This window comes from Durio zibethinus, unplaced genomic scaffold (genome assembly GCF_047325235.1).
Source record: "Durio zibethinus cultivar Kanyao isolate XHJ-2024 unplaced genomic scaffold, ASM4732523v1 HiC_scaffold_30, whole genome shotgun sequence".
Taxonomy (NCBI): domain Eukaryota; kingdom Viridiplantae; phylum Streptophyta; class Magnoliopsida; order Malvales; family Malvaceae; genus Durio; species Durio zibethinus.
Window position 1 is genome coordinate 1,895,989 of NW_028322653.1, and position 23,568 is coordinate 1,919,556.

Sequence of the window (23,568 nt, forward strand, 5' to 3'; positions counted from 1 at the left end):
TTTTTTTCACCCCATAATTTTAGCCACCTCGGTATCCAAAAGCAAAGAGCAAAAATGACTGCTCGAGAAGGCGGAGCCCCTTTTGGCTACTGCAAGCACCTTTCAATCTTATGAGTAAGAAGGGAAGTCGTACCTCTTCTTATGGATAAATCTTAAAAATGTGTGTTGAAATATTTTCTTTTTTCGAACCTTACTGTACCTGTAAGGAATGCATTGGTACTTCTTTGCCAATGGATTTGTCATGTGAACGGCTGCATGAGTTCCTGGGCTTCAGAACCTCCGGCGGGCCTCGGTGTGACCTTGATTTTCTTTATTGGGTTCTGTCGTCCTCCTCATTCATTATATTAGAGTCCTTTTAAGTTGCTTTCTCTTGAGTGAGTGTGTATTCCGGCAGTGGGACCATTCCGATAGCCTCTTATTGTGAGCCTTTTGCTTGAGATTCTTTACCGATTGGCTTTAATTTTCACACTCTTCCCGTAGCGCTTTCTTGAATAGACCCAAGGGCGGAATTTCTTCCTATCTTTCTCTCTTCCGTATGCCTTTGTGAAGCATTCTTTTTTATTCCTACGATTGGTGTAAGTGGTCGAAGGCTTGTAGCGAGGGTTTCTGGGTTCGGATAGTTCGGTACCGGCTCTCGGGAATCGTAGATGGGGCCCTTGCCCTATGTTCTTTTTGGCGCATTGCCTTCCAGCGAGTAAATGCTATCATCCTTTCGACCCATCAGTAATCCAATCTGTCATCGCCTTATCCTATCCGGGCCTTCTCCCGCTGAGGCTAATCCTATCCGTTCATTCGGTCCTATCTTTCCAGTCGGCTATCCTTTCAAGTCTTCCAGCTTGCCAAGCTTTCGGTGCTCCTTTCTCAATTTCTTTTTAACTGCTTACTCGCATCAAGTGCTGAAGTTGTCTTCATTTTCGATTCCTTATCATCGCTCTGCCCCGCCTGATAATAGGAATTTTCTTTTTTATCGTACCGTACTCCTACTTAATGTAATGGCTTGCTACAAAGAGCACAATACGATATGGCTTCTTCTAACTCGACCGATAAAGAGAGGGTCCCCCAGAAGGCTAGGAGAGATAGCATACTTTCCTTTTTTAGGATTTCTACCCGAAGGAACTGCCTTTCCTTTCGAACTGAACTACCACGACTCTCACTAACTGCATCGGATTCTTTCTTTTCCCAGGAATAAAAAAGGAATGAGTATAGTCTCTGGTAGATCTAATCAGTAATGTGGGTTGATTCCTTCATCTGAATAGAAAACTCCATAGTATGTCTCTAAAGCAAAATAGGCTTTATTAGAATTAAAAAAAGACAATACGTTGGTCCAAGAAGCGGTACTTAAGGCAAAACAACCAAGCTTCTCACTGACCTCTGAAATTGGAAGCTTCATTCGAAAGACAAAACTCAAAAGAAAAGGAGAGTAGGCTATAGGATTCAAAGCCCTTCCTGAAGCTGGGTTAGCTTGTTGAGCGGAATGAACTATGAACTCCAGAGCCCAAGGCTGGATGTAATTCAGCGGTTCCAGTAAAGAGAGAGAACCTAGTAGGGAAGCAAATCACTGTATGGAAAGAAAGACTGGTCGAACGGAAGAGAGAGGGAATAAGCTGCAGCGGCACCTCACGAACTTCTTACTTACGGAAGACCTTTATTAGGCGAAAGCTATAACTGGGGGCAAGAACTACCACTCAAAACTCTACGTTATACTTCATTATTGATTTGATGTAGTAAATCCTACTCCCACTCAAGGTGGGCCGGGGTGCTTATGCAGCGATAATTCACCAGAGCTTCTATGGAAAGAGAAAGAGCGTAGGATTGAACAGCACAAAGGCTAATAACGGATATTCTAATCGGGTAAGCATTCCGTTAGCCTTCAACTCAGCTTCATGCACCCCGCAGAATCCTTATGGAGCCAAGGCTGCCCATATCTTCTCACGATCCCTTGCTTATTGGGTCTTCCCCTCTTCTTATGCAAGAAAGAAGGAACTTGAACGCTTCTGCTTTAGTGGCAGTTGCCAGAACTCTTTCTACTTAAGGTTCTAAAGAGTTTAGTTATTGGCTTTCTTCAACTTTAGAACTAAGGTGGGCGGGTCAGGAGAACAAAGCCAACCCAAGGGCACCTCCTACGAACTGAACTATCTGATTCTAACTAGTTATAGTCCTACACTACGAGTGAACTGAAGTCAATCAATTAAAGATTCAGATGTGAGGTAAGTCACTAAGTTATAAGACTATGTAGCGCATACTTTCGAAGGGTAGGAAGCGGATAGAGAGGTTCAGCGCACTGCCAAATTGACAAGTGATGAGAGAAAGGCGACCGTAGGGAGACGAAGGCTGAGTTGTAAGACTCGGGAGGAAGTAGGTAGAAGTGGTTGAAGTAGGGGGACTAAGGGTAAGTGTTAACGAACAAAGCGAGCCAAATAACGATGGTTAGACTTTGAAAGGGCTGGGCTGGTTTTCCTGATAAGCCGGGTCTTCTCACAAGAAAGAGAGGTAGATCCCACTTTCGCCTTATCTTCTTTTGATCTGTGATTCACAGGTTCGATTCTCTTATTAAGAGCTCTAGACGCATTGAAAGAGGGGGCTTGTTTAGACATGTGACTGACCAACCGCTCCATTTGTCTTGTGCGGCAGGAGTCCACTACTTGTTCTGTAGAAAGGGCGCTCTCACGACAGGATAGAATGCGAGACCGAAGATAGGATGATGAAACAAATGAGAAATGCGGCTCACTCCGAAAAAGGCTATTACTTAAAATCTGATGAGAGGAAAGGAAGGGAGCGCAGATATCATGCTCGAGACATCGCACTGGGCCAGCCGCGTGCTCACCGCTATCTTTATCTGATTGTGCTCATCTCAATCTAACCCGATGTTCAGGGCATCGGGGACGGGATCGTCATGCAATAACTTGATCCGTGTATGCGCTCCTGCCCTTTACCCAAAGAGTAAAAGAATGGCAATCCACCTATTGGTGTGCTGCTGCCCTCAACCGACCTGGATAAACCCCCGAAAGAAGGTCAACCGAAGCAGTTCCATGTATTGCTCCTTAACCTGACGATATCTACCTATAAGTAGGGCACCAGCCTTTAGGCCGCAAACTGCTGTTATCCCGCATCAACAGGTAATCCCGCATCTGAGAAAAACCTAGTCTGATTCACGTGGGAAAGGGCATTCCTTGTCCCCTTCTTATCTTATATTATTCCCCCTCGTAGTGAGATATTTTTTTTTTTTTTTTCTATTCCCCATCCAGAAAAAAAGAAGAAGTTTGTCTTTCACTTTCAGATAGTTTTTATTGATTAAACTTATCTGACCAATCTACTAAATTTAGAATACAATCGTTGAAATTTCGAATAGAATCGTTGAAATGTAGTACTCTCAGTTCTATCTTTCTTCAATAGGTTTCTCTTAGGCGAACTAGGTTTACCGGCTCTACGACCCCGCAAGGCACTACTGTAGAGCTCATTGGGCCTTCCGCTTTCTCGAGAAAGTATCAACCTTGAATGAAGTTCGAAAGAATAAACAAGAAGATTCTACTTCGAAAGAACTCTTTATCTTCTTCTCTTACGATATTGAATTTCTAGTTAGAAGAGGTAGGCACAATGTTGTGATATAGCTTCTTTTTCGCAGGCGATCGTCGATGTGATGTATATATGAGGCATGCTGATCCGCCCTGACTAGCCTTTTCCGATCTCCTTATTGAAGGTAGCTCTAGCTTCTTTTTCAACCAATTAAACTAGAAGCCCTTATTGGTCGACCGGATTATCCGATCTGAGATTGAGTTCCCTAATGTGTTGGAAGGGAGAAACTTTCTTCTAACCTTCCACACTCTATTTCTATATAGTAGCGAGCCGATCACAAGGTGGATTATTCCATGTCAATCGCGCGTATACGATGTTGATTCTCGAAAGCGATATCATTCTGTTTGACTTTCAATTTAACTAGAATAGCGCGAGATAAGGCCTAACCTCTTCTGCGGAATCCGTTTTCGTCCATTATGACTGGCATGTTGAAAGCCGAACTCAACCTAGTTGATCACTATGGCCTCTTTGCCAATCACGATAAGCGGGATTTGATCTCCCAATATATAATAAGAACCAGTCTTTTGACCTGCTTGCTCGCTAAAACAAAACCTTACCGCCCCCTATCTCTAAAGGGGCCTAGCGATCTGTTTCAAGAAGAAGATGGATCGAGCGGTATAATAGTTGGCTCGACTTATTCCACCTTCTAACCTCTCTTAGCAAAGACCCTCACTCAACTACTTATACTTTTTATAACGTAGAGAGAGTTTTGTCGATGAAATGGAGTTGCGTTGAGGCCAATCTCGATGGAAGCCTCCTTCTGCTACAAGATCGATGTCGCGCCCACTTTATCAATGAGGAGTTACCGAAACTAAGGAAGACTATGGGTGGCGTGATGCTGCTGGGCATGGTCCTCTATATGAGGACTTCTCGTACCCTTCCCCGGCTATCGATTTCGATATGGAACTGCCCGTCTATTGAGACGGAGATCTTGCTTTGTTATGTTGTGTACAGGCGCTCTTTGTTAACCCGTCTGGTGCGCAGCTGTATGCCTGTGTAGGTGGTCCCCACGCGGGGAGCTCTTGGGCTTTTTCCGCTCGACCGCACCTACATGACTTTGAACCAGGAAGGTTTTTCTAATTGAATGCATGGGTTCTCCGGCTGGATTGGGTTTGTGTTCTGTGACTGGCCTTTCTCTTGTTGTTGTCGAGTGCCTGCAGCTTGACTCCACATAGGCTAGCCCTCCTCGCTTGCACGCCTTGTGGCAAACTAGACACTGAAAATTTTTTATATAAATATAAATAAGAGTCACGCTCTTGAAGCCCTAAGAAATAGGCAACATCGGTTCGAATAAGGGCTCTTTCTTTTTCTTTCGGCCCAGAAAAGATGTTGCTAGGCCCTCGGCCGCCTTTACTTGGAGGCCCCTTTCACTCCATGAAGTAGCGAGGCTCGTTGAAGCAGACCTAGGCAGAAGGAAAAGAGGTCGTTCGCGCTCGATAATAGGAAGCAAGCAACCTGTTGACAATGAAAGGCATCTCAGTAGTCCACAGTAGATGGCGTTCAGAACCAGCCGCGAAGAATACGAATTTCCATCACACAAGATGAATCGAACCTTTTTCAGCATTTTTTTTTTCTCTCTTTTGAAACGAGTGATTATCAGTATCACCGTACTTTTGGTTACTCGTATCCTTTTGGACTCTAACTGGGGCTTTTCTTTTGAAGCCGCTTTCTTTGCTCCATTTCTTACCGACTTGCTCGATTTTTTTCTTTCTGCCTAGGATAGAATTCCTCTTTCCGTCGGAGACGATCGAAGTGGTGCTAGTTCTTCGAAGCAACCTTCTTTTGATCTCAATGTACCCGCAGTCGAACAAGCAGTGTATGAGCAAACGCTGGAGGAAATAAAAAAGCAAAAGCAAACTTTAGCCGACCTGCTAGACCCTCTCATGTTGAAGGAAGCACGGAACTATCCTGACATAAAGAAACTGCCTTCGCCAACAGACGTGGTCGAACAGCTAATCAGTCGAATTGGTAGCAATAAGGCACGGGCAGAAAACGACCACAATGCGCCGCTTAACGATTTTATAAATCTCAAGACGTGGTTAACCCGAGCATGTCAAAATGCGGAGGATGAGACCAAGGGCCGTATGTCCATCCGAAGTGAAATTAGAGTTCTCATTCAAGAGTCTAGCCAGAATGATAGCGAGAACTAACTTTCATTCCCAGACCGCCGACGAATAATAGGTACCCCCACCCCAGGCAGAGTTAGTGAGCTGTGTAATAGGTGACCATTTCGCGCGGTTCGGGGGGCACTTGAGTCAGCCGCCGGCGCCCGACTGCGTCTTGACCCCTATCCCATTTTTGGGCCAATTCCCCCTTCGTACTACCAAAAAATGAGATTCTTGCCGAATCCGAGTTTGCTGCTCCAACCATTACCAAACTAATACCTATTCCGTTTAGTACTTTAGGTGCTTCTGTTGCGTATAATGTAAATCCCGTAGCGGATCAATTCCAACGAGCCTTTCAAACTAGTACTTTTTGTAATCGACTCTATAGCTTCTTCAATAAACGCTGGTTCTTCGATCAAGTTTTGAATGACTTTCTAGTCAGATCGTTCCTGCGTTTCGGATATGAAGTCTCATTCGAAGCTTTAGACAAAGGTGCTATTGAGATATTGGGCCCTTATGGTATCTCGTACACATTCCGACGATTGGCCGAGCGAATAAGTCAACTTCAAAGTGGATTTGTTGTGCGAAGAGTGCGTTATGACCCGTGGCCGCCTGCCTGGTGGGGGCGGCTCCTCCGTTGTGGGTAAACGGGAAACCCGACTCTACGAACCCGAGGAAAGGCTGCACAGCAGTAGTAAGGGCGTTAAGACCGGAGCTTTTTGTAGTGCTAGCAGGAATGCAAGTGAATGAATCCCATCCCCTAGCGAGTGAAGTGCTTACGCCCCTTTAGAGAAAGGGGCGCGCTATTCTAATATAATAAAAAGTAAAGGGGGCTGAGAAGCTGTTGCTTGCTGTCTACTTCGCGAGCCTTCACTGCCCCGTTCTGTAACTTCCCTTCTTTCGTCCGTCCACGAGGCTGTAAAAAGAGAGATAGGGGCGGCTATCTAGCGGGAGTCGTTTCGGTTGTATGCCACGAGGTCCCTATGGACAAGGGGACAAGTGAATCATCGCTTTTGGGCGCAGGCAGCCCTCTACCATCCATCCCATTGCATTCCATCGTCTCGTATTGTACTGTACCGTATCAGACCAGATACATCTATTGAGTGAGAGAAAGGTAGTGTAACTAATTCTATATTCTTCATTTTTTTATTGATAGGGATCCCCATTCATTCCTAGATTCCCGTCACTACGGATTGATTGTCCCTACCTAACTACATGGTAGTGGTCTAGGGAGCGCAATTGCTAGAGCACGGGAGAATGAAGAGTAATGATTTCAGCAAGAGCAGCCGGACGGACTACTATAGTGAGTCTAGTGACTACTAGAGTAGAGTTGAGTCAAAAGGTATGGTATAGCAGCCTTTCCGAGCGAGCCTCTGGGATCTCCTGTAAACCCCCATGATGTGGTAAAGGGAGGATATTAGGGGAAGCAGTGAGTGGGGATTCCCCTGCAGAGAGCCGGATGAGGGGAGACCTTCACGTCCGGTTCGGAGGGCGGGGATATCCCGACCCTACTATCATTATGCCTTTGCAATGTTACTTGGTTCAACTCTATTTGTGACCTTTTCTTGTATGTGGGACTCTCTATCTTCTTGGGTAGATAATCGATCGTCTTTCATTTTGATAGTGAGTAGTTTTTATAATAATAAGTCAAGTCAAGAATAATAATCGAACTGGAGGAGCTTGCCAGGATGGCTTGGTAAGCAAGCAAGCAGGCGCCAACTCCCAGTTCTTTCTCTTCTCTCTTTTTTTGTTTAGTGACAGCTCATCAAAACAATTTTCTAGATCGAGCACGCGACGCGCATAGTCTTAAGTTCAAGAGCGGGTTGTCCCCTCTTCAACATTTCTACTACTTCCTTGCCTCCCCCTTTTCAGGGATCGAAGTCAAAGGATGGGAACAAGTTCAGGGAACCGAGGGTCAGAACATATAGGTCTTATTGGTTGGCATGGCTTGAAGGCTAGATCTAGTATGAAGCGTTGAAGGCAAAGGCAAGACGAATCGACCGCACCCCTAGGCCTTCTTCCCCTAATTAGGTAAGTCTGGCTACTGATTAGCAAGATTCGCAGGGGAAGCGAAGTCACTAACTAGTCTTCATGAGCTTGTAAGGATCCCATGCGTTGATCAATGTTCAAGGAAAGGAATGAGGAAGGGTAAAAGATGAAGAAGAGCTATTCTTTTTAAGAGCGCGTTCACAGTCGACTCAAAAAGAGGGGTCACTCCCTGGCATAAGCCATGGCCTTCCGTTAACTGGTACCACTGACGTCACACTGACTCTAAATGGTCTTCTCTTTCTTTCAATGGTGTTCTGTAGCTGTCTTCTCTCTCTATGGGTAAGTAGCTTTTTCTTCCTTTATTCGCCGCAGGAAGAGATTCCAACGTTGCTTCCCTCTAACGATAGAAGTGGAATCCGAGCTCCTAGACAAAAGCTTGAATACAGAAAGATAAGATATTAACTGAATGCTTTATATTATAGAAGTTGCGCCTAATGCAACACTAACTATTAGCTACTATATTAGATAAAGAGTGAATCTGTCCATTACTATACGCTAGTAAGCACTTTCTTAGGGTTAGGGTAGTAGCCCAGCTCTTGAAGGGGAAGCACATAACTAATAGGGTTCAGGCTTATACGATGAATGTTATCCCCCCGAAGCCCCTATCGCCTGCCTGGAACTCCTTACTTCACTCTTTCACTAGAGGCCTAAAATCAAGCCTTTTTTCGAAACTTGTGTTAGGCCTACCTATATCAGACAGCAAAAATGGGTGGGCCTTTTGACAAAATAGAAATTGCCTTCTAGAAAGTGGATTAACTTAGATAACTGTATAAAGAAGACAGAAAATGCTGGCTAGATGACTAAGGAAAGTAATCGATATCCTTCTTTCTACCCTTCCCTGACTCGATGGCATCAAACACATAGTTCTTATCCAACAACGAAAACTGGCTGGCTAACGAACCTAACGATGAAAGGAAAACAACTAAAAGAACTACCGCTAACAGGACAACGACTACAACTAACTTGCTTCAAAAGTCTTCTGCTCGTTCCTTCCATCCGAGCTTGAGGACAAGGAACTATCAATACTAGCTGCAAACCCGATGGTTTGAAGGCAAACCAGCTGGCTTCCAGGATAGATGAGAGAAGAAGAGAGGCTAGAAGAGTACTCGCTCGCATCAGAGTATTGATAGATATCCTATTTCCTCAACACAACTGGCTTGCTTCCGGGGATTGTCGGCAAAGAGAGCGAGTGAGGGAGTCAGGTTTAGGCTTGAACACTAGGTTTTGTTCAATAGGTTAGGGATCAAAAAGTCCCAGAGCCTATTCGATGCCATCCTCATTCTATTCCAACTAGCCTTCTCAAGTAAACTGACTCTAGAATCTTTAAGCGAAGGGTTAGTTGCCTTGCTGGCAGGGCTATAGGGTTCTCAATGGTTTGCTTAAGAGCACCTTACTCGAGTTCTGGCAAAAGGGAAAGCTCTAGCACGACCGACACCTTCTGCTTTCACTTCTGTCCCAACTCCAGCTCTGGCACCTGACTCCCTAGCTTCCTCAATACTCCTCTTCCTAGAACTGGGGACTGACTTACGAGCCTCAACAGCCTTCCTTCTAGCCTTTGTCGATTCCTACGATAGCTACAGAACTAGGGAATGAATGACTACTACGACTACTGCTTACTCATACAAGGGAGGGATAGCAGGAGACAAGACAAGGCTTTCTAAAACCCCAAGGTAGGCTGGAGACAGGGTTAGCTTTATAACTCGCTCTATCACCTGGCTTACTTATTCTTGCTTTATCACCTTTCTAGCTTTATCCCAAGATGGATGCAACTTTGCTTAAGACTTGGCATTGGAAGTGGGATGGACCTTCCCGCTTTAGTTTCACTCAACTCTCGGTTACTAACCGGTGTGGGAGCTGAAGCCAAGTCCTTTCCCGACCTAATCATACCCAAACACCATCTCGAACTACCGATCCGATAATAGTTGTGATTTCCACATCCTGCCCTTTTTACATTCGAAGTGTAATTAACTGCTTCAAATCTTCTCTTTGTTGACGCTAGCGCTTTTAGTGCGTTAGGGCTGGCTTTCTGGCTCTTTCACTCGAAGTGATATATAGTTTGAGTGAAGATTCGGGACTAGATACAGGTATCTATCTCACTCTATAAAGTCAAATAATAGATGTGTCGAGCGCGGGCATGCTTCGTCCTGTTCCTTCGCCCGCCGAGAGTTGTTAGTGCGGCGAACGCCCCTAATTCCATTCCACCTGAGGGTTTGCAAGCTATGGCGGGAAGTCTATTTTCTCCCCAACAAATTACCTTCACTCAGAATGATTTTTACTTAACATTCGTTATCCCCATACTCGACCCCTGTATGTAGAGGCCTTTGTAGACCACTACTAAATAAAGAGGATCTTGATAGAAAGTGGTGCAGGATTGTTTATTTGTACATTGAGTACAGCCAGGCAGTTGAATTTGGATCCTTCTTGCTTTGCTTTGCTCCTCACTACAGCTGTTCGTGCATATGACGGGACCACTCGAACCGCGCAAGGTATAGTTCGACTTAATCTCCAAGTGGGACCCCTTGTTCGGTCAACTCTATTCCATGTAGCGGATATCCTATAAACATATAAAATGTTGCTAGAATGACCTTGGATCCACGCCAACTTGGTTGTGGCATCCTCATATCATATCAGTTTGAAGTTTCCCATGAACGGGTGATGTCTCTACCTTGATAGCGACCCCGTCAACCCAAGCTTCATTCAAGTTCAGTCCCTTCTTCTCGATCCTGTATTGATCTACGACCATCCTTCTCTTTTTCATGATCTTTGGGGGCAGCCTCTGTTTCCGTGGCAACGGCTAAGAGCGGTAATCACCTCAAAGGTCTTGCAGAGCCTTTGCTACAGATGCCTAACTTATTCCGTCTCATGCTCCTACTGCGGTTCTAGAGAGAATTCCTGCTGCAAAAAATGGATCTTCTGCTTCTTCCGGCCAACCAAACGATTCAAGCTATGAGGAACTCGCCAATGACTTTGATTTCAACCCTTGCCCGGGAACAAATGCTTCAAGGCTGTACTTCCTTGGTCCCGATCGGCCGTTACCAGTAGCAGGAGATTACCTAACTACAGGACCCGAGTCATCTTCTTCCCATCCTAGTGGCTAGGCACCTGCCAAGCAATGCCTTGTGCGTTCCCCATCCATTAGCAGTTGGAAGAGCAGAACTGGGACATCTAAGCCTGGAACCGCAAGTCAAGCCCTTAAGTAAGTCCAGCTATTTCCGACTATCGATCTCACTCCAGCCGAGTCCAATCCGAAAAAAGAAATTTCATCTGGTGCTGGCTATTCATCTCAATCTCGTGCCTCTAATGGCCATGGAAGCCCATGCACCTAAACTCTCAGATCCAAGTCATGTCATGCTGGCCCAGCCAAGCGCTAGAAAGCGGTAGGGGAGGCCATGGGAGCAAGTAAACCAATGGAGGCCCCAGATTTCTCTTTTTCCGAGCCCACCGGCATCTTCCTCTCCGTATCAAAATGCTTGTTCTACTGGCCGGCTAAGCTAACGAGAAGCCTCAATCAGGGTTCCGAAACGATCAAATTCACGCCTCCCAGCCAATACTGGATACAATGAGTTATTGCAATGCTGGGCCATCAATAAAGGAATTCGAGGAAGGTGGAGCAAGTCGATACCATTCTCAATCTTCCGAAGTAGCAGCAACCGAACCTGGGGAATGAATGCACTCCAAGTCCTCATCTCTTCTTTCTGCATCCGGTCGGATGGAAGGAACGGGAGCTCCATTGTCCAAGTATTCTTCTACACTGGCTGACCCCAGCTCACTAATAAAAGTAAGGAATGCCCGGACCCACGGGATCTAATGCTGGACCAAGGCGATTAACGGAAGCAACATGAAAAGGAACAGGGAGAAGTGGTCCCGGGACCGGATAGAGGCGAATAAGAATCCAATTCCTTGCCACCAACCAAAGGCACTCACCTCCCTATCTAGTTCCCCCATGTTTGTTGGTAAGCCCTGAACTCTTTCGTCTTTATTCCAAAGTCCGAGCCAAGGTGATCAATTGCTAGCTAAGCCCCACCATATTCTCTTTCTTTGTCTCTCTTCCCTTCACTATAGGCCGAAGCGAAGATCGTACTATTTCATAAAAGTTCATAAAGGGGATTCACTAAGCGTAAGTCCTTAACCCGGTATGATGCGACAAAGACTTCTTGCTTTGTTTCCGTCTCTCCTGCCTTTGTTAGTCTTTAACCGTCTCTAAAGTGAGTGAAGTCACCCGAGTGTAGGCTTGCTTCGCATAGGCTACACAAGCTTGGGTAGGTGCTTTTACCTTTAATAGGAATTCTGAGACGTAGGAGTGAAATAACCCGGAAAAGTCCTACATTGAGATTACGGTTTTCACTCCTAAAGCATTCCCACCCGCATTCCTTTCCTTTTCTAGCATCCCGTTGAGATGAATGAGATTATGCCCTTTCCCTTCTGTCTCAATCGATCGTGTCCTGACAACATCCCTTCTCTTCCCTTCTAGTTACCGCCCCGTGGGTCCTTCAAAGAGACTATTGTTTGAATGCTATTAACTTTAACTCAAATACCCGCTCCAACAAAAGCATACTCTTTTACTATAAAGAAGCAAAGGAAATGAAAAAGTGAGATAGATAATTAGTATGTACGGGGATCGTTGCAACTTAGTAAGAAAGTAAGAAGCATATCAAAGTCCAAGTTTTAGTTATACGGGGTATGAGGCAAAGCCAAAGCCAGAAGAGAAGTGGTTTTTCCAGGTATATGGGTGCGTGAGAATAGGTGATTTTTATCTCTTTCTTCAAGATTGAAGTCAAGCTCTCTCTTGCCGGGGAGACAACTCACTAACTACAGTTTCTATCACTTCTAGCTTTGGAAACAGAATTAGTGTTTCAACTCCCCGAGGAAAGGCAGTAAAGGAGCTAGAACAAGGATTTCCTGGGTATGGTATCGGAATTCTGAGACAGTTGTTGATGTAGTTGCTTGTAGTTTCTTAGAGATTTGGTTAGTGTGAAGTTTGCAGAGAAAAGAAGGAATAAATTATCTCGAATACGATTGTTCCGATTTACCTCTGTTCATTCTCTTCGTTTAACTTTCACTCTTTTTCTTTTTTATTTGACTCGGTTTCTTTCCGTAGGGTCTATCTTGACCTGCTTTCTGCTCTACAACAAGTAGAAAAGTCTCTATTTATTTCAGTCCTACGACATCAAATTGTGTATATAAGAAGAGTTCTTTCTCTTTCAACATCTTCAGTAAGAGTAAGTTGATGAGAAGCCTCCGCCCTTAGGCTTGTAACGACAGCAAGAGTTAACGATCTTTTGTGCCCCTTGCTCGGCCAGCCCTCACAATCGGTTGGTTGCTGTTACTGGAAAAAATCGTTCTATGTGCTTGTTTGGTTTGGAGAGTGCGCCACCTTGCTCCACTTGATGTTCGTATGCTGTCTTCTCTCTCCCACCCACTGAGGACGAAGTTAAACAGAAAAATTTTGGTGCCGAGGACAATCCGCGAACCCACGTTCATCAAGCGCTTCGCTGACATAAGTTGAGGCCGAAGAACTCTCATCCGATCCGCTTTCTCAAGGAATACATAGACGTCTTCGCTTGGAGTTATGACCAGAGGACTCGACCCGCCAAGCTTAAGCTTAGTAGTTGTGTAGGCGGAAAAAATGGAGTCAAAAAAAAAGCATAGTGAAATAAAGTTCTCGTGGGTGGCGTGGCCTTCCCACTATTAATTAAAAGGAAGGAAGCAGCCTCTCTTGCCGGTCAGCCTCCAAATGGTTTGGCTAGCTCAGATAAGAGCACTTCAAGCTATTCAAATAGATCCAGTCCAGAGGTTGTGGTGTCTTACTGGGTCGGTACTTCAAGTTCTGTCTCCCGACACAGCTTGCTTGGAAGCCATGGCAAGCATTAATAAGTTCTTTCCTTCGATTCAACAAACTTCTGTGCTTAACAACATCTCCGCCCTACAACTCTTTTTCCTTGCGAAGTTCATAGTTGTTTCCAAAAGAAAGGACTTTAGGTATACTTCCATTGTGTGCGCGGTTTCTCTCGTTATTGAAGCAGTTATGTTTGTGTGAAAACTGAGCCTTGGGTAAGGAGACTATTTGAGCGGTACGCCCCTTGGACCGCCGCCCCTTAAGGGTTGGGTTCTAGTGGCGGGCTCTTGGGTCGTCCGGGCCCATATCTGGTAAAAGTGTGGGCCCGGTTGGCCCCACACCCCTTATCATGCGTGTCTGTGGGAGCTGTTTGTGCTAGCGTTTTGGCGCTCGCCTTATGGTTCTCAGTCCTCTTTCGATAAGCTTTTCATAGCCGTAGTCGTAGTCAAGTACCCTTGCAGGGGAATCCACTTCCTTGGCTTGATAGGAAACCTCAGTTGAACATTAGACCTTTCCGGCTTAAAGAAATGAGGCTGTTTAAGCTAAAGACCTGCTACGGATTCTAGGAGGAAAGATCTGGGAATTTACTCCTACAACCTTAGTCATCAAGGAAGGAATTTTCTTATTTATCTTTTTCCAGGTATGAAGTGACTGGTTCGATAGGGCCAGGGGCTGCGCGTAACTATTTAGTGGTCTCGGTTGAAACCCTATCCTTGCTGATGTCATTTCAAAAGTCTTCGCCTGCAGTGCTTTCAAAGGGCTACTCATAAACATCTAGTTCCACATCATGAAAGATTCTCTTGACACGGCCTATCTTCTAACTGGAGAATTGCAACCTTCACTTCGTATCCGGATCCGGGGCTCGTCTTCCCACTTTCTGGTTTAGTTTCAAGCTCCAGCTTAGGTATCTTATATAGTGAAAGCTGCGTGATTAATCTCATAGCCGGGCCAAAGCCCTTCTTTCTGATACGGATTGGGATGCCTCGCCTGAAGCGTCTCATTCATTTCCCGCAAAAGTAAAAAACATCCTCCTCCTTATGGTTTCCTGATTCCTTCTTTGTTTCAATCTTACTATCAATCATTGACGTATCCCTAGTAAGCTCTGACTATGAGTGAAGGAGGTGCCTTGCATCCTCTTTTTTTGGAAATTGGAGCTAAGCTAAAAGGGCACCAGGTTCTTTCTTCAAGGCAAGGTACGTTTGATCAATCAGAATGACTGGCATATTCATTGAATGTCACGATGTCTTGAATTGGGATACATGTTGAAACAATTCAATGAGACTCACATACCTTATAATCCAGAGCGGATCAGCCAGTATAGACCAGACCTATCAGCTTGTGTAACTGAATTGATCCAAATCCTTTCGAATAAGAACGAAAGCTTCTTAAACAAGTCACTCTTCTGAGTTTTGGGTAGGGGTTAAATGAAGACTATCCTCTCGGAGTTTCACTCTTTCTTTAATAACTTCACCGGTAATGAGTGCGGGGAGGAGCAGAGAAGCCCTTGAGAGATGAGCATCTTTCTTGGAGTGAAGCTAGTAGAGGAGTTTATCCGCATCTGACTCCAACTCTATCGAAGGAGAAAATGGGACTACGACTTGCATTGATCCTTTCAGGGAAAAGAAAGAGATCGAGCTAGAGACCTAAGGAGAAGAAAGATCGTAGCTACAATTCATGGATGACATTACTGAGATAAGATCGAAGCTGCTATACGCCCTATATGCGTAGACATCGACCTAAGTATAAGTACCTTACCTTAAGAGATCGAAATCACTACTGATTTAGGTACATTCTGGCAAGAAGTTCAGGACGAACCCTCCCTACCTCTCCTACCGGACACCCTTTAGGATAGGATCAAGGAGGGTCTACAATATGACGCAGTAGCTAGGAGCCTACTACAAGCTGTCAAGGAAGAAAAACCTCGCTTTTTGGAAAAGGATGGTCTGTTCTACACCAAGGGGAATAATCTTTTCGTCCCAAGGTGGGATAACATACGTAGGGACTTGTTGAAGGAGCTCGTTGGGCAGGACATCCCGGTCAGCACCGAACAATGGCGTTGCTTGGCGCTCGATTTTATTGTCCTCAGATGAAAGAAGATGTGGAAAGTTAGGTAAAAACCTGTCTTGTGTGTCAACAAGACAAAATAGAACATAAGAAGCCAGGAGGAGAGCTAGATCCTTTGCCTATCCTCACCAGACCATCAAAGTGTTACTATGGATTTCATCTATTGCTTGCCCCAGGCCTAGAAGCGCTACGAAGCAGTCTAGGGCACGGTTAATCAATCACCTGACATTGGATCAAGAGACGAATCTGAGCCACTAGATGATCCAGAAGATCCGTCACCACCACTGAGATACCTCGTGCTTGAAGGATCTGCCCATTACGGCGTTCGTTGACGGTGCTCTTTGGTTCGTTCTTAGACCATCACATCTCATGTTACCTTTATCTTGTCTTCCTTGCTACCTTTTACAGTCAATCTCTTATATGAGGTGTGCAGCTACCTTCCAGCGATCGGCATATTTGCTTCCAGAGTCACCTCTTTCGCTGTTTGCTTTAGTCTTCGGCCAATCGCAATGATTGACGGGAGAGTCAAGGGTGCGTGGTGACGATGGGTATGTAGGTAAGACGGATATTCAAGTTTTTCAGCAGCGTTCTCCTCTACCCTTTGGGCAGGCATCTTGGGCAGATAAGATGCTCGCTCACTCCAGTACGCCACTTTCAGTTCCACAGAGTGTTTCCAATCTTCTTGGGTATAGAGAGGAATCTAAGGGTGCTAGCTCCATTGCGGGAAGCACCACACGCCGCTTCTGTACCAACGCCTGCTTCCTCCTCGTTGCAAGCAATAGCCAGCTCTGAAGCTGAAGTGAGCCAAGCTCAACAATCTAGAATGCTAACTCACTCAAGCAGTAAGGCGACTCCGCGGGCTCAATCAAAGATTCCTATGCTTTGCCAGCTATGAAGCGAATAAAGCGCAGTTCGCACTCTCGATGGGATGGGTTGGGTCGGGGTACCTTCGGTCAATGAAATCCCTTTTCCAAGCACGATCAGGCCATTCTAGATTCTAGAGAAAGAGGGTGACTGCGTGAGCTGTAGGCAGCCCATAAGAGCTCAGGCTTTGGTTCTTTTCCTTTTTATGTCCCCTTAGCCGTTTAGTTTAGTAGGAGAGTAGAGGCTCTCTAAAGGGGAAGAAGACGGAATCGGTCGGAGAATAAAAGAAAGAGCAGGCTGAGTCTAAATGAACTTAGAGTAGAGGCTCCTATTCAATTTTCCTTTGCTTCATTCTCTTTCTATTGTAAAGTATGTGGATTTCATTTCAATCTAAAATAGAAAAAGTTCATTCACGCTACCAGGGATTTCAAACCAACCTTAATTCTCCTTAGCTGTCGCTAAGCCCATTGTGCTATTGGCAAAGCTATTGGGATTGGCATCTGTTTCTCGAAACCGAAATCTTTTACTTGGAATCTATCATTCGCATGTAACCACTTCTTTCGTTCCGGAAAACCTAAGTCTTTTAATCCATGCCCAGTTTTTACGACCACTGAACAAACTTGGTTGAAACGAATTGTCTTTCCTTGGCACCTTGCTTTCGCACTCGGCCCTGAGCCGCGATAACTACCCGCCTCTAGAAAAATTAAATTACCTGAAGAAGCTTTCACCGGTATTTCAGACTCTCTGAAGCGCACTACGGACTCTCGTTCTTGACTAGTTCACCCGCCTTTCACCCCTTATATTATAATATAATAGATTCTAACTATCTTTCTCCGAGCTCCTACGAGGGATTGATCGTCCTGCTTTCTTTCCCCATTTCCCGTTCAAGCGGTAGTTACGACGGGGGATCAGTCTTTCAAATCTCCCTGTCGCTAGTCAGTCAAGTAGTTCTTGAGTGGACTCGAGGGGCTCTATTGAAAGATCTAACCGCCGGCCACTTCCACCCGTTATCTTCAATAATTGTGTTGACTTTGGCATAGACCGGAATAGCTGCATCATAACAGATTCGACTACCATACTTATGAACAATGGGGTGTACTTTTTTGGAGGAGAAAAAAGAAATAAAAAAGAGAGCGGACTTCGGAAAGCAAAGCAGACCTGAACCGCTTACTTTCGATTTCGATGTCTAAGAAGAAAGGGTTGTTTACGCTTTCAAATGCTTTCTTTCCCGGATAAGGGAAGAGGGCACAAACGTAATGCTGATACGTATGATAAGCCCCTTCCTGATGGTGTGCTGGCAGGATCGCTTGCTTCCGACCGGTTCTTTCCCGTTGTGCAGGTTCAGACTACCAACTAGCTAATGGAGTGAGGGGAAGAGGTTTCTTGAGATTGGGATGGGACTCTTTTATAGCCTATCCTTTTCCCTTCGCCCTGGATCTCAGGAATAGGAGAAAGTCAGCTTCACATACGCCCCTCACCCGCCTCGAGCTTCTATTAACTATTAACATTGCCTCGTGCCGTGCCTTGCCCATCATCAAGAATAGATCCAATTACTCCCACTACTCATGCCCTTCCAACAACAGATTCAATTGCAGGAGAGATCTTTTTAATCGTTAAGAGAGTGCCACTCAAATAGAATCTTTGCCTTATCCGGATCTATCAACTTTCTCAGTGAGTGCGAAGAAAGAAAAGGATTTCGTCGGACTAAGGACTGCTTTCGATGGCAATCCCTTCCCAAAAGGGAATACGAGAAGAAGAAGCTGATGCGATGCTATTTGCTTTCTTTTACTTTGAAAGGCTGGAAAGCCTAGAAGTCCTCTTCCTCTGGTGGACCGAGCTATACTCTCCCTTATTAGGCTTGTGAGTTCATACCAAAAAAGGATCCATGCGTATCTACACTGAGACTTCATTCATGAATCCCAATCTCTGAGTTAACAAGGACAAGTATGGATGGATTTTGCTATGGAGTTAAAAGAGACACACAAGCATCCTTCTCTTCTAGAGGGGCTGAACAAGTGTCCCTCCCTTTACAGAAACAGTGGAATCCAGTGGCAGGGACTCGCTCTCAAGAGCAAGCAAGATGGCAAGATGCAATTCCAGTCTCTCTTGATCGATTCATAGGGTTTGGGAATTCATCCAAATGCTGGCATTCAAGCCAATCCATACGCTAACACCCAGCCATTGTCTTAGAAGGACGCTTTCTCGAGTGCGAGCTCTTTCCTTCCTTTCTCACCACCCAGCACCCTTTTAGATCTTATTTTCCCTAGAACAAGGTACACTACGTGATTCCATATTCTGACAATAACCAAAGAAGGAATCTCACCTTAGACATTATGTCCAGAGCGCATCTTTCAATCAGCGGAGCTTCTGTGACTCTCTCTGTCTATCGACGTATGAAGCCTCCTTAAGCTTGTGAGCTATCCTTATTCTATAACCTAGCTGCCAGCAAGACTAATCGGATTTCTTTCTAGTTGAAGGAGCCAGCATCTCTTTAAATCTGTCCTAAAGAGAGTGAGGAGTTGCATTAACTAGTTGAGCGCAGGGGGAGTCGCCGCGGATGATGCTTTTAAGGGAGCCTTCCTTCCATGCCAAAGGTCTCGAAGCTGTTGAAAAAGAGCCCATGCCTATAGTTAGAGTTAGAAGAGAACGGGCTGTACATCTTGATGTGTGAAGCATGATCTCCTATTGTGTTTAACCAGTCTGCTTTAGCTCTCAGTGAGGATGGGCCTCCATTTGGTGTAGATCTGCAGGCTTCTGCTATTGAGAAATAAATCCCTGCGCATGTTCTTGAGGCTGATTGCTTCTTTGAACTATGGAGAGCACTGCGCGCAACGGAACGGGCACTAGTTGAAGAAAACCGCCATGGAACGGATTCTTTCTAACCTGCTGAACCTTCAATCGACCTATATGAAGTCTTTTTTTCAGTCTGTTCGGGTGACTAAAACTTCCCCCTTTGCCAACGACATCCCAGAAGTTCGCCCGCTCGACCTGAGGTAGATGAGCGTAACAGAATAGAAAGGGGCAAGGCAATGGAACTGGCATCTACTTTCATTGATTCACATTCGATTATGTCTGATAGTCAGGATCAGAGCATAATTGCATTTATTCTTAACCCCATCGAACAAGCAATCAAGCTAGGATTCATGCCGCTTGACCACTAGGTTAATGGGCGGATAGGGCTAGTCGGTCTGTCCGTCTGTCCGGACTTCAACAAACACACTTCAAGCATTTCCGGGTGCTGCCAACCAACCCAACAAGCCCAGCAGGTCTTAGATCTCGCCTTCTCTCATCGGGACTGCTGGGTCAAAGAGATGAGTTTAAAGGCTCAGTCAGTCACCTAAAATAAAGTCTTCTTGACTAACATAAGGTCTGGCTTTGCGCGAGAAGAAGGTCTGAGACCAGCACTAGAATGACAAGCAGAAGGAGTAGCGAAGAGGCTTTGATGACGAAGCTTTGGTACGAAGTGGATTTCTCATGGCCGAATAATTTTTATGCTATTTCTATACGAGCATAAAAGATAAGCATTTAGAATACCTGCGGGTCGAGGGAGAACTGCTTTCTTTTAATCATTTTCCACGTAGGGAAGTTCCTGCTTTCCTTCTTTGTGCCCTAGATTTCCTTACCGTAATCGAACCTTTCCACAGAAAGGAGCTCGCACTCGGTAATAAGAAAGACTGGACAATTCTTTCCCATCGACTGGATCTTTCACAGGGACCAGGAAGAATAGGGAATGCTTTCTAGTCTTTTCGTTTCGCTTACTTATTCCACTTTAGTTTGCACTCTAGTCCGGATCACTTTCTCTCTCCCCGGTTCAAGTCAATAGAAAGAATCTTCTGCTTTCTTACTAAAGAAGGAGTCGTCGGCAGCTATCTCCTTAGCTTATTAAGGCACAAGGCACTAGAGTGTTCTGCTGTTAATGGCTGGCTATCAAGTCATCTGCCTGAACACCGGGCTTCTATCCCGTGCTGTGGGAAGTCTTCACTCTAGTATCGAACCTGCAAGCACGACAAGCACTATAAAAAGAGATTTCAGGAATGGCATTAGAGTACAAAGGGAGAAGCACGCACCGTGACCCCGCACGTGTCATGGAGATGGATTCCATAGCTTCAGAAGACGTGCACACTGTTAAAAGCAGTGGTGTGGATGGTAAGACGAGCCATCAATTTCTATTTATCAATATGATTAGATTTTCTAGGCTTTCAACAGGGAAGATAAGATATTGTTACTGGGCTAGGATGCTCATTTGGGAGGGCTCCGGTCAAATGGATTTAGGAAAGCTTCCACGTGACATCCTCAAGTTAGTCTTCTGCTTTCACTGTCTTCTCGAAAGCTAAAGGTCGTTCACCTAGGATCTGAAAGAGACTAAGCTTAGCCTTGACCTTGGCACATTACCTTCTAATCCGCCTGCTTGGGAATTAGATTCAATAAAGAGGACTAGCTGTGAGCTTTGAGGAAAGCCTGTAAGTTCTCTTTCCACTTCCCCTAGATTCCCTTCTCTTCCTGGGGAGAGTAACTAAGTAATGCCAGTCTATTAGGTGATCTGGAAGATAAAGATAAAGTGCTAATCTAATAAAAACTATTCTCTTATACGCATGGTCTTGTTCAGCTGTCTTTCTCCTTGCCTTGGATGGATTGGTCTTCATAGCCCTACCAGAGTACGGGATTACCGGTCGAATAAGCAGTTTTTCCTGCTTAGCACTTGCTATAGAAGAAGCAGCAGTTAGCTCTAACGGGACTGAAGTCACTTCAGGGGTTAGCTTTGCAAATGTTGAACCATCCGTGGTGGTTAAGCCTTTGTGGCTAGCTCAGGTTCATTTGACCGAAGAAAAAACTGGCATTTCCTAGGGTGTCTAGAAAGGGATGGAGCTTTAACTGTTAAAGAGGTGCCTAGCGCTTTCATATTGATGAAATAGGAAGCTTCTGAGCTCACCCTCGGTCTCCGTAAGGTTGGACGTTTTCCTTCTTTCTCCCGAAGTAGCGATTCCTGATCTCTTTTCTCTTGGTTGAGCTCTCTTGGGATATCATCCTGAGTGAACGAGCTTAGGTATAGCCGCCTCAGGAACCAAGGAGGACGGACCTTTCTTTGGAAGCGAGGAAGATGGGTACCCTTATCCTTATATCCTTAATATAATATATATATAATAGCAATCCACCTAGTTAACACTAAGAGGTGCGTAGTGCTTTTAACAGGAGATAACTTTCAGAAAGATGTGATGTTGGTGGATCAGGATCCATTTCCTGATACCATGCCGGTGAACATGTTGACTCCGAAGTTCAAATTGGTATTGGACACGTCATCTGAAGAGCCGCAAAAAGCTAGTGCTCGTAACAGATTGAGCAAGTCCAAGGAGCCAATATATGGAGCTTCTGATAGTCCAGTACAAAGTACTCGCTGCCACGCTGAATTCCAAGGGAGTGAACGGAGCCAGCAAACCCCTACGCTTCTTCCGAAAAGGGTTCCGGCTTTAGTCTTTTTTTTCCGAGAGATCGTGTTGTTGCTATTGTCCGCCATAAGAACAGGGCGAAGTCAAAGGCGAGCCTCCAGAGGGCCGACTCTATCTATACTCTTTGGACGGAGAGTTCCTTCCGCAGCTTGGCCTCACCTTACCTGGAGGAATTCCTTTGATCTTCGAGCCGATTCTCACGTTTAGGTTGGTTTCAGATCGAGCTATTAAAGCACCTGACGGAACGGAACCGAAAATCTAGTAGAGGAAAAGGCAGGAGCAGGTTTTTAGTCCCAAGTAACAGATTCAACCCCAATTGGCTTGATTTTGTCACCCACACCTGTAAAAATTGTTTTTTGTTGGCATGTCTCCCTAGAGTACGATGTACCTTCACCTTCAGATCGAAGTCCTTTACTAACGCATTTCTATTCCTCTGCTTGAACGGAGCTTCTGTTATGGCTAAAGAAAGAAAGTGCTAAAGCCCAATCGAAGTGGTAATCGCACATCTTCCACTTGAACTACTAGAACATAATATTCATCTTCCACTTCATTCTCCATCGCCTGTCTTCCATTCCTTTGATTGACATAGGTCACCAGCGATCTAATTCAAAGGAGAATGCTTTGGTAGAATTTATTTTGTGTGAAATCAGCAATTATCTTCTTTCTATCCCACTTGGGAGAAACTTTTAATATCTATTTACTAGTGAGCAATGAACACTAACTTCAACTCGAAGCATTTGAGTTGAGAAAAGAAGTTCCAACTTCTAAGCCAATCGATGCAACAAAGAGTACGTTTTGAGCCTAAGGTTGCTGAATTTCCATTGCTTAGCATCTCGGGTTCGCTTTGGTCATTGAATCCGCCCGGTCCTTTTTGGTTGAGTTTTCTCGTTACGGAAGGATATCCCGTGGTACCGTTGAATTGAGGAAGGCTCTCGCCTAGAACGTGAAAAGTGGCTATGCGTTGTTTCGTAGTAGTTCTTGACCCCTTCCCTTGCTTCAGGTTCAGGATAGTTCTATAATTTCGTTATGGTAGTGAGTTCGTTATAAAAGGATATCTGTCGACTACAAGGATCAATGAGAAAATTCACTTCTTTTAGAACGGGATTAGTGCGAAGATCAGTCTTGATCCCCTCGCGCTAAAGCAATTGTAGCAGCAAAAGAGAGCAGTGGCAGTCAGTAAAAGCCGATAGCCAGGGCATCCTCTTCGTAACGACAAAGATGTAGACTACACTTTTAGTTTTTTCTTGCCTACTATCAAAGTAAAAGGTATTAAATGACCTCGAATCCCTGATATGCACTCAATAACCCCTCATCTTGTTTGGCTGCAGTCATTCCAGATCCCTCCTGTACAGATGGAGAAGAGTAGACCACCGTGTTCAGTGAGATATCAGCTACTTGCATTCAAATGATGTACCAGTTGTTTATGTGCTTTCGTCAGCTGACTTCGAGACCAAGAGGAGTAAATTAGTCAATATAGCACCTCGTGACTAGACAGATTCCACCAAGGAAAGATGAACCCAAAGAAAGCTCCAATCTACTACTTTATTTAAAATTTTATGTTAATACCTAATTCGAGTCCCTTAAGCTTAAGACGATGAAAACACAAGCTTTACCGCGTATTTCCTTCCAATTC

At 45.0% G+C, this 23,568-nt stretch overlaps 1 protein-coding gene across 1 annotated transcript in view; it reads right to left on the reverse strand.

Annotated features, from left to right (window-relative positions):
* Nucleotides 1–7,190: 7,190 nt before the first annotated feature.
* Nucleotides 7,191–23,568, reverse strand: part of LOC149510566 (cytochrome c biogenesis CcmF C-terminal-like mitochondrial protein) — a 29,391-nt gene continuing 13,013 nt past the window's right edge. The window contains exon 4 of the mRNA XM_089757568.1: nt 7,191–23,568. This exon is cut by the window's right edge and continues 11,487 nt beyond it. The gene's annotated coding sequence lies outside the window, so the exon portion shown is untranslated.